The sequence below is a fragment of the Motacilla alba genome, chromosome 1A (genome assembly GCF_015832195.1).
Source record: "Motacilla alba alba isolate MOTALB_02 chromosome 1A, Motacilla_alba_V1.0_pri, whole genome shotgun sequence".
Lineage (NCBI taxonomy): Eukaryota > Metazoa > Chordata > Aves > Passeriformes > Motacillidae > Motacilla > Motacilla alba.
In genome coordinates this window covers 55909160-55921160 of record NC_052031.1, presented here as the reverse complement: position 1 = coordinate 55921160, position 12001 = coordinate 55909160, and positions in this window count along the sequence as shown.

Here is a 12001-nt window from a genome sequence, read left to right as displayed (position 1 = left end):
GGAGGCGGGCGCGGCGCTCGGGGCGTTCCCGGAGCCGCCGGGGGTTCGGCCCTTGAACGCGGTGGGGGCCGTGGGCCCAGGGGGCGCCGAGGTGGTTTCAGGCACCTTGGAGGAGAAGGGCCCGAAGAAGGCTTCAGTGTGCTAAGCAGATGCGGGTTCTGCTTCTCTTTTGTTCTTCTTCTGCCCTTGAGCGTTAATAAAATTCACAGTGTTCGTGGTGCAGTGCTGGCTACAAGATGTTTTTTATTTCCCCGGTGTTTTAGGGACTCTTCTGGAAGGCCCAAGCCATAGCACCTGAAGTGGGTTACATATGGGGTGTGAGGCATGGCAGGCACTGATTGCTGGCCACAGGAGTGAGAATTGCTCTCTCTGAGTTGTGATGCTCAGAAAAAACTTAGTGTCAGTCATTTATTGAATTAAAACTTTTTTATTTTATTTTGAACGTTGACAAGGAAATTTTAACATATAAGCCCGTCTTAAACGTCTGTCAGTACAAGAGGGAGTGTGTTTTTTGCAAGCACCTGTAGCAGAGTGCTGGCTTCCCAGTTCTTTCATTTGGTGGTTTAGAAGAGATTTCTGAGAAAATCTCTTCCTTCCAAGATTTTGTGGGGAATAGCCTAAACCAGTTAAACCTGAGGCTTTTTAAACATAACTGGTAGCTTTGGTCTTGCCTCAGGTATGGTTATAAAGCTCCAACAGCAAAGCCAGGTGTCTGATACTGCTTGGAGCACAGGTCAGGGCTTTGCTGTGCCCACTGCTGCTGCTGGGAGCACCCACATTGCTCCCTCTGCAGTTTATCTGCTCCACAGAGTGTGGAAATTCCTTTCCCTGCCAGCCCATCCTCAAATCAAGGATTCAACTTCAGTGCTGCTCGGGCTGGCAGCGCAGCACTGTGCTGGGAGGAGTGTCCTACAGCCCTGGAAATAGTCAAGTTCAAGAAATTGGATCTAGTGGCTGGTCAAGAAAGCTTCACTTTCACAGACTACAGTCAGTGGAGAACATGCCATGTTGAAGAAATACCTCTTTGTTCTCTCCCTGTCTAATGTTGCTGAACTGGTGTCCTCTGTAACTACCCAAGAGTAGCAACAATCTCTTTCTCCACATAATCATAGAATTATTCAGGAGGAAGGTCTATAAACTAAAGGGCTACAATAGGTTGTCTGGGCAGACAGAGAGTAGAAAAAGATTATAAATGGTGCCTACGTGCTGTAACTATACATCAGCACTCAGCAGCTGAGGATCTAACTCAAATCTCCAGGTTGGATATCTGAATAGTAAATGCAGGCAAATTTTTCCTCTTTGCCTGAAACTGTGTCTGCCTCACCATGTGCTGTGTTCCCACATTTCCTCAGTATAAAAGCTCCACTAGGATGTCTCTAAGGAGACCTCCCTGATTAAACAGCAGAAGATCAAAAAATATTGGACTTCCAGTGTTCCTTGACTGTGTTCCCACCCTGCTACCCTGAGTTTGAGCATATTTTTTGCTAATATTGTGGTTTGGGAAAAGAGGATGTCTGTGGTGTTGATCTTGTCCTAGTATTATAAAATGTGGAGGTTTGACCTCTTACTAGTAGTCCTCCTGGGGACCTTGCTAACTGAAAGCGCCACCCTCCCCTCACTTCTGTCTTTGTCATGTTATGTAGTTAACTCAAATCTTTTACTTACCTTAAAAAAAAAAAAATCAGTATTTTTCCTTAAACAGACCAAGGAGCAAAAGTTTAGGGGGTCTTCATGTTTTTGTTCAGTAGAACTACAGTGATCATGCCCTGTCCAGAGACAAGGAAAATGTGATCCTGTTCAAACATGAGATTTACATAATTCTTTTTCTCACCAAGTGTAGGCAGCTGCCTTCTCACTTCTTGTTTGCACTTCCACATCACTTTGGAAGGGAGTTGTGGCTGCTGGCTGGCTGTTTGGGTGAGTTTGCAGGTCTGGGGGCTGCTGCTGATAAACTCCAAGTAATAAATAAGACACAGTGAGAATCAGTGATGGTAAGAGTAGACAGTTAAATGGGCTCTTCCCTGACTTTGTCCAGCACTTACCTAAATGTGATCTTGCTCAGCTGCTGTGCTTGGTGGCTTGTTTTGCTTTTTTGCTGGTTTTTGACAACAGCAGTAATTCCTGGAGCTGGGAGTGGGGGCCAGCACTCACCATTGTCCTATCACTACTTCGAGCACCATGAAGGCTTTCAGGATCAGTCCTTCCTGCTCTGGATGCCAGAGCCCCAGCCCAGTACCACTGCCAGCCTTTCATGAAAGCAGGTGTTTGTGGACAATCTTTGAAAAGTTACTGCAGTATTTTATTCTGATTGTTTCCATAGGAAGATTGGCTGATTCACAGTGCCTGAACAGTGCAGCCCTTACTCAGGCAATGTGCTTGTTAAATTTAATTGGTTACTTTACATAGGAATTCAGAGATAATGCAAAAAAGTCCCAGGAAGGCCAAGCTTACTAGCACTACCTCAGTCTAAAATAAGAGGATTTAGCCTTCTGGCACTATCCATAGGAAGCCAACCCATGGAGCCCTCGAGCCTCTCTATCACAGCAGGCTCCATGACTTATCTACCACCACCACATTTAGTTTCCACCCTGCAGCAGTCTACAGCAGAAATTTATCATGAGTTAGCATATGTGAAGTAGCATTTGTCCCCAACAAACACAGTTTTTCAAAACTGTTTTTCAAAGTTTTTTGAGTCTGGCAGTTTGTGGCTTTATTCCAAATGTTTATGGCTGTCTCATCCAAATAGATCTGATGTGCATTCCCCATTTCATATTCCTGTTGTTTAATGTTAGAACCTTCCTCTTTGCCAACATGGCATGGAAACCTCCTTAAGAGAGGTAAGGATATAAGAGGCAGAAGAGACCTTAACATCACAGTGAAAAGGAGATGAAGGGACATATTTTTGGTGCACTTTAAAATAAAGTCTGTAATATGTTTTAAAATAAACCATTTGCTGTCGCAATACGACACGAAAAGACGACACGGACACTGCTGCTCTCCAGGTGAACAAAAAAGGGACCTTTATTTTCTGACTCCAACATTTATAGTTTTCCAAAAGTGACAGTGGATTGGAGGGTGACAGTGCCACCTCTCCAATGACACTGGACAGACCAAGAGTCCATCAATTCTCTCCTCCTCCATGAAAGAATGCAAAACATAAGTTGTTTACAGAACTGTGTGTGAGAAAGTTCGTTACAAGAATGAAAACATCAGAAGGCTTAGCAAAGTCTTAGAAAATCAGGGTGACATCTCACCCTTTTCTGTTTAAAAAAGAAAGAGAAAAGAAAATGAACAATGTGAAAAAACCATGAACAATGTTCAGTGTCCATTTGCAGAGGAATCATCGGAGTGATCACTCGTGTTGTCTGCATCCGAGTCATCACTCGATGAGTCACCCGCTTGATGTCTTTCAGGTTGGTCATGGTTTCCATTTTGCCCGTCGGCCGGATTCTGTCTCTGCGGTCGCAGGTCAGGGCGAATACACTTCGAAGGTACCCAGCGCACCCCAGTATCTGTGGATACACAAGCATACCTGCGCCCCGAAGCGATAAGGTCATAGGGACCTTCCCATTGTTTGGTGACTAAATTCCGTACCCGAACCTTTGCTCGAGGCTGATGTGCCTCATCTGCAGCCTGCAACGAGAGATGATGATTCAAAATGACAGGATTGTTTGAGTTCTGCGGCACAGTGATATGATTGATTGTGCACAAAGCTTTTGCCAACTGACTTTGCGGGGTTTCACCCTGCATTCCCCGTTTTTGTTTTTGAAGAACCTGCTTCAGAGTACCATGAGCGCGTTCTACAATTGCCTGACCAGTCGGAGAATGAGGGATACCAAACTTGTGTGAGACACCCCACAACTGCAGGAACTGCCGCACCTTCTGTGATGCGTAAGCAGGACCATTGTCGGTCTTCACAGCAGAAGGTATGCCCAGAACGGCAAAGGCCTGCCTCCAGTGGGCAATGGCATCACGGGCCTTTTCTCCAGTGTGAGCAGAAGCCCACATCGCAGAGGAGAACGTGTCCACAGTGACATGCACATACTTGAACCGGCCAAACTCGGCAATCTGGGTGACATCGGTCTGCCAAAGCTCCAAGGCCCTAAGGCCTCTGGGGTTTACCCCTGCCGGCAAAGGCGGAGCCAGTGCGTGGCAGTCGTCACACGACTCGACAATGTCACGAGCCTCAGTTGGCGTCAGCTGAAACTGCTTCTGCAGTGTATGTGCGTTCTGGTGGAAAAACCCATGCGATGCCTTGGCCTGCGCGAGTGTATCAGGCTGAGGTGCTACCCACGCTGGGTTAGCCAACTTGTCAGCCCTCGCGTTACCTTCCACTACAAACCCTGGCAAAGAGGTGTGACTCCTCACATGCAGAACATAGAAAGGATGAACCCGAGCCTGAATGGCACACCACAAGGTCTTCAGCAAATGAAACAAGGCAGGATTACTGACCTCCTTCAAAACCGAATGACCCAATCGCTGTGCGATGTCGGCCACATAGGCGGAATCCGTGACCAAGTTGAAAGGTTCCTGGGAAAATTTCTCAAATGCCATGACAGCAGCCCTCAATTCAACCAATTGGGCTGATCCATCCTCATGACCTTCCAGAACCTGCCACTCAGATCCGTCCCTCCAGGTAACAATGGCCTTTCCAGTCCTCCCAGAACCATCAGTGAAGACGGTGGGTCCTTGCACAGGTTCCTGACTATTTTTGGGCCGCAAAGAGATTTGTGTGAATTTTGCCATATGCAATAGCTTATGGCTGGGCAGATGATAAGTGATCTGCCCTGAAAAGTTTTCCAGAGCACTCTGCAGGGACACACTGTTTGCAAAGCTCCAGTCAAAATCCTCCCGTTGCACCGGAAGTACAATCTTTGCGGGATCCGCACCCATCAATTGTAAACACCGTTGCCGGCATTTGATTATCAAGCGAGCGAGTAGCTCAAACAATGCAGTTGCCGTCTTCTGCGGCTGATGGGGCAGGAAAACCCATTCCAAGATGTGCAAGGAATCGGACCACTTGTCACTCCACTGGCCAATGATACCTGTGGGATGCGAATCTGGAGTGGTGATGAACACAGTGACATCAACGGAGGGATCAATGCGATGAACCTGGCAAGCTGAAACAGCTTGCTGAACCACCTCCAGCGCTTTGTGCGCCTCAGGGGTCAATGTGCGAGGTGACTTTAGATCAGAGTCTCCTTTCAACAAATCATACAGTGGAGACAGCTGTGCATCGGTCAGTCCCAAATACGGACGCAACCAAGTGATGATACCTACTAACTTCTGAGCATCATTCAGTGTCTTCACAGAATGCACAAATTGCACCTCCTGGTGACAGATTGTCCGTTCCAGAATTTTGACCCCTAAATATTTCCAGGGTGGTTGTTGTTGCACCTTTTCTGGAGCCACCTGCAGCCCATGAGCATGCAAAGCATGGAGCAACTGAGGCTGAATCCTCAGCAGCTCATCCTGGGTGGGCGCAGCCACCAAAATGTTGTCCATATAATGATACAGACGCGCATCAGGAAACTGCTTGCGAACTCCAGACAAGGCACGGGCCACATACCACTGGCATATGGCCGGGGAATTGCGCATGCCCTGGGGCAATGTCCTCCATTGATATCTCTGTGCGGGCTCAGCATTGTTAATTGCTGGCACAGAGAAGGCAAATTTTGGCCTGTCATTGGGATGCAAAGGAATCGTAAAGAAACAATCCTTCAGATCCACAATGAGGACCGGCCAGTCTGCGGGAAGCATGGTAGGCGATGGCATGCCCACCTGTAATGTTCCCATGCTTTCCATCACGGCATTGACCTTGCGGAGGTCTTGCAACAACCTCCATTTCCCAGATTTCTTTTTGATGCAGAAGACAGGAGTGTTCCAGGGACTGGTAGAAGGCTCCAGATGACCCTGGTCCAACTGCTCCTGCACCAGCTTCCGAAGGGTGACCAATTTCTCTTGAGGGAGGGGCCACTGGTTTTCCCAGACAGGTTTGTCCACCAGCCACCGTATAGGAGGCGTTGGACACTGTGCGCCCTTCGTCGCAGTGGCCCCCATCAAAAACCCGTCCCGATGCGCACCCCCCAGGCGGACAGAACATCCCTCCCCCAGAGGTTAGCAGGGGTAGAGGTAACATGAGGCCTAACCCAGGCCATCTGTCCCTCCGGGTTCGCGACCAGGACTGGCCGCTGGCTCACAAAGCATTGCGCCGTCCCTCCCAGTCCTGCGACAGGCGTCTCCACCGGATTCAGGGGCCACTCCGGGGGCCAGGCGGCAAGGGAGAGAACCGTGACGTCAACCCCACTGTCAAGAAGCCCGCGGAGGCGGATTTCCGACGGTGTCGCACCAGGGACGGACAGGGTGCACATCATCTCGGGACGATCCTTGGTCAAGATGGCAGTCCAGCGAACTTGAGGCGGCCCAGTGGATCCAAAGCCACCCGTTCCACGCGACCGGTCAACCGTCCTGCGAACAGACGACTTAAAAGGCACAAGTTGAGCAAGTCGCGTCCCTTTCGGGATCGTGACGGGAGGGGTGGGTGTGGAAACCATGGCACATATTTGACCTGTGAAGTCTGCATCAATGAGACCCAGATGCACAATGATACCCTGAAGGGTGGCACTAGACCTCCCCATCAGGAGAGCACTCATGCCCCCACCCAAGGGACCAAAGGCATCCAGGGGAACCTTGTGTATCTGACAAGATTCTAAAACAACTGTTCCTGCGGTGCAGACATCCACACCTGCTGATCCACGGGTGCTGGCGGCAAGCCTGCAAAGCAAACCTCCATTGGCTCCGAGGTCTGGAGAGAAGCTTGTGTCGGAGCGCATCTCCCCTGTGTGCTCCGCTTCCCGTTTCCCGAACCTGGCAAAGCCTGGCCAGTGACATGAGCAGTCGCCTTGCAGGCATTGGACATGTGATTTGGCCGTCCACACCGACCACACAAAAACATGGGATATTTGGCCTTTTGCGCTTTCTTTCCCCGCTTCTTGCCGGTCCGTGCATACCCCTGCTGTGGCCGCTTGGCTTGCGGCACCGTCCACACCGGCTGCACAGCAGTAGCCACGCCAGCCATCTTTTGACCCAAAAGGTCGAGACCCGAACAGGCCTCTACCATCTCTGGAACAGTAGGATCTGCAGACAGAGCCGCTATGACCCTCTTACAAGCGTCATTGCTGTTAACTTTCAACATGGTTCTAATGACAATCTCCCTTGTTATAGCATCAGGCACCTGCCTCTCCACAGATGCGGTCAGCCGCGCTGCAAATTTCATGAACGGCTCATCAACCCCCTGGAGAATGGTCGGGAATGGTTTCCGCGGAGCAGCCATCTCCAGGGTCCGAATTATCGCTGCTACGCCCAGCGTGTGGCACTGGTCAAGCACAAGGGGAGCAAAGCCAGCCTGCCCCTGAGCATCGGCAAAATTCCCTGTGCCCAACAGCATGTCAACGACAACTGCACGCCTGGGGTCCTGCGGTCCCAGTGCAGCATTCCGCTGCACCATGGCAGCCGCCATGCGAGCCCATTTGGATTCGAAAACTGTAAATTGCAAAGGGTCAAAAAGAGAATGTGCCAGAGTGCGGATGTCATGAGGCGTCAGCACATCCGCAGTAGCCCTCCGGAGCGTCTGCATGACTTCCGAAGACCCCAGACCATGCTTAGCAACCGCATCACGAAGTTCCTTCTCTAGCTTATATAGAACAGGTTGATGGGTGTTATGAGTAACACCTCTGATCACAGGGAAAGCCTGGAGACCCCCTGCAGCAACAGCAGAGCCAGAGGAGCCTCCTCCTCGATCCTGCAGATGCCGCGAAGAGGCAGGATAACACATCTCGTCGGACTTAGCTTTGACTTCCCGCCAGAAACGTGCGGGTTCCTTCGGACGCACTGTCACCCACCAGTCAGGGATCGTCCACAAGCCCGACGAGGAGCGACCACGGTCCCGAGGAGCCACCGGCCTCTCGCCGGCCGCGCCAGCCGTGGCGCTGAAGGTAAACGCCCCAGTGCCCTGCCGCGCCGCAGCCCCGGCATCGGGCACCGCGGCGGACGCGGGTTCCGGCACGGCTCGCAAACACGGTGCGGACCAGAACGAGACCGGTGCAGGGTCCCCCTCCCCCGACACGGGGGCGGGGCGGGGCGCCGAGAGAGGCACAGCCCACGGAGCCGCGTCAATGCGGGGCAGCTCTAGGGGGTCCGGCAGAGCCCCGATGAGCGCCGAACTCACGCCGCGCGATGCAGCAGCGGGCACCGCCCCCGCCGAGCGGAGCGGGGCCGGCTGCCCGGCCGCGGGGGCAGAGCCCGCCCGAGCACCGACGGACGCCCCGTCGCGGGCCGCTTCCACTGACTGCGCATGCCCGGAGGCGGGTGAAACCGCCTCCCCCTCCGACGGGCCCGACCCGGAGGCAGGCGAAATCGCCCCCGCCGCGGCCAGGGGGAACTTCGTGGAAACCCCACAGTGCGGACACAGGGTCGTCACGGAATCAGACTCAATCAGAGGCGGCGGCCGGTCCCGTGATTCCCCGACGCCCCCGAGCGCCGGGAAGGCACACAGGGAAGGGGGGACGCCCCCCGCCCCGCCGCCCGCGCGGGGCGGGGCGAGGGCGGCTCTCCGGCTCCACCGGGCCCCCAGATGCCCGCGGGGCAGCACCCCCCGGACCCAGGGCCAGCTGGCCAGAAGCCCAATCCACCCCGGGGGTACAAGTGTCACCCTCCGGGACGGAGCTGCCCCCCAGCTCACCATCTTGGGGTGGAGGGGAGGGTTCCACATCGCGCAGAAACTCAAAAAACACCCCCTCCTCCACGTCCGGTACAGATGGGGTCCCCAGAGAACCCCGAGAGCTACAACGAGCAGATCCCTGCCAAACCTCGCCCAGCTTTTTCCACTGCACCAGCAGCGGTCTCACATCCACAGAGCAGTCATCAAACAGGGCGTCCAGGAGATAGTGTCCCACGCGAAACCATGCCTCCCTAGAGAGGGCCTCCATAGGGTTCAGAAAAAACCCTTGCTCTCTGGCCCACAGATATAAATTTTCAAAATCACTCCAGGAGACGGAAACCCCTTTCCAGTCCAGGAGATCCCTCCAGAGATCTAAAACAAGAGAATCATCCACGGATCTCACAGAGGTTGCCATCCCACACAAGAGCAGCAGGCAACACCAAGCAAAAGAAAGGTAGGGGAAGGATACGATCTCACCCAGCAAGGCTGCGAGACACTCGGGGTCACCAGTTGTCGCAATATGTTTTAAAATAAACCATTTGCTGTCGCAATACGACACGAAAAGACGACACGGACACTGCTGCTCTCCAGGTGAACAAAAAAGGGACCTTTATTTTCTGACTCCAACATTTATAGTTTTCCAAAAGTGACAGTGGATTGGAGGGTGACAGTGCCACCTCTCCAATGACACTGGACAGACCAAGAGTCCATCAATTCTCTCCTCCTCCATGAAAGAATGCAAAACATAAGTTGTTTACAGAACTGTGTGTGAGAAAGTTCGTTACAAGAATGAAAACATCAGAAGGCTTAGCAAAGTCTTAGAAAATCAGGGTGACAATTTGCTTTCAAGTCAACAGCTTTCTCAATGGTAAAACTAGAACTTCAGAGCGTGAAAGCTGTGTTAGGGGCTTATATGATAATAACATAATTTGCTATAAATATTTTATCATAGCAGTATATTTGACTTTAAAATTTCAGAGAGGTTTGTAAGAAGGCTGTTTTAAGAAGGGAAAATGTATTCTTCTGCATCAAAAAAGCAGCCATTGTGTATAGCTTTTGCCTGCTTGCTTTGTGGACAGGTACAACTTTTGGGAAGGTTTTGCAACACCCACCTGCCAGCTGGAGTCTGTATGAGGTCTATTCCATACTTTGGCTACCCTGGGACAATGGGACTGTGCTGTCTTGTTGTGTTGCTGGATGGTCACCTGAGTGAGGAGGGAAACCCATGTTTTCACCTTGGAATGAGTACCCAATGTGAGCGCGGAGCTTGGAAAGAGCCCCAGAGAATACCCAGGTGTTTCCACCAGAAGGTGCATGAGTGATCTTAGCAGGTTGGACTCAGCCTTCTCTCTAAGTCTGGCAAGAGATCAGTGTGCAAAGGATAATAAACCAAACAAATTGCCTGGCACAAACAATACTTCCCCTGAGTGTTTTCCCGGAAGAGACAAATTTAATGCACCCACATTATGTGCTGACATAACATACACTGACAAGTGCAGGTGTTTTACTCTCAAAGATACTCTCCCACTGCTCATGCAGTTCTGGGATAGAGGGAGGCTGCCCTCATTCTAGGGGTACAACAATGAAAAAACACCTTGCCATGCAGCTCCAAGGATCTTGTGTCCATGTAGGCAATCCAACATGCTGTCCTCAGTCCTGAGGCATCCTGCTGTACTGCCACAGCCACTGCTGCAGTTTTTCACCAGCTGCTTGGGTGCCTTCAAAGGCAGATCTCTGTTCTTCCCTTTCCCATGTCTTTAGGCATACACAGCATGCTGTATAATATATTACTTTTATAAAAGTTGGACCATTACTTAGGAATACTGTTCTACACACACAAGTGAAGTGGAGGTGCTGTTATTCTACATGTTAAGAAGTGCTTTTGGAGTGTAGCATATCTCATCCCGTGCTGACTGTCCATTTAGATATTGTATACAAGAAGCAAAAATAGCCAGTTATGGTGGTTGTACAGGATGGCCCCTTTCTGTGACACCAGGAGTCGGTTGATGTTGATTCCTGGATAAAAGAAGAATAAATAATCTATGCCCAACCTGCTTTCAGTTACCTGCTGGGTTGTCCCAGAGTGGTGTTCCTCAGGCGGTTATGTTTTGTACACTTGTTGGGAAGTCATGGCAAGATTGGAACTGAGAATGGACCCCTCTGCAATTTACACTAGGCAATGCCTGTTCCAGTAGATGAGAATCTTGTATTCAAATGAAGACTGTCATGACTGCTGAAACTTAAGTGTCTGTTATAAAATTGCCTGTTTTACTCTTGTTTAGAAAAAGATCCGTTTGACAAGCAGGACTTTCCTCTCATGAAGCTGTGCTGGCTGTGACCGATGCCTGGGTTGTCCCCCAGGTGTTTTTCAATAACTCCTAGAATAACCTTTTCCATGATTTTCCCAGGCACTTAAGTGACACTGACAGGCCTGGAGTCTCTGGAGTCCTTCTTCCTTGCCCTTCTTGAAAATAGAGACGTTTGCCAGCTTCCAGTTGGCTGGGACCTCCCCAGATTCCCATTCCAGATTTTGTCACTGTGCACAGATACTTCATTACCAGTAATCAACTTGATTTCCAATGAATTTTAGGCACTTTGAGGTTCAGCTTTTCTGTCTTTGATAGGAGCTGGCTTTTCTTTGTTACTTACAAAGACAGTTGAGTGCCATTTCATATGGCACGTCTATAGTCCCGTAAAAGGGATGCTGTGTCTTCTTGGAATGCAGCTGCCATATTACCTGAGTGAATTCCTACCAGCTGAAAAAGGCAGTAATTGATATTTTGCAGCCAGTTTCCCGATGCCTTTCAAACCTGCCAGACACTGAGAGTCATCAGTCATACTGACAGTATTTATATAATGAACAATATATATAAAATCAGCAAAGCTGATACTGTCACATCATAAATGCTTTCTCTTAACAAGCTAAACTGCTTGCTTGAGGATAGCAGCAGAATGGCACATGCCATGCTGGAACATGAGAGCTTCCTGCCTCTTTCTTTGAGGCTGCTTCTCAATAGAGGGCTGTGACAAAGGGCAGCTTCATGAGCTATACATGGTAACACCAGAGTTAGTTTAACAAGTAGTTAAAAGTCCTGGAGGGATATTGGTCATGTAGTCCTTCACTGTAGCCAGGATTTCTTCTTTAAATAAATCTCCTTGAAGACTGTTTGGAAGGAACTTGTATCAGTGTCCCACAAACTCCAGCAGTTTGATGACAAAGAAAAAGCTCTGTTGCTTTAGGATGAAAATTAGACCAAAATATATAAATACTATCAAAAAAGA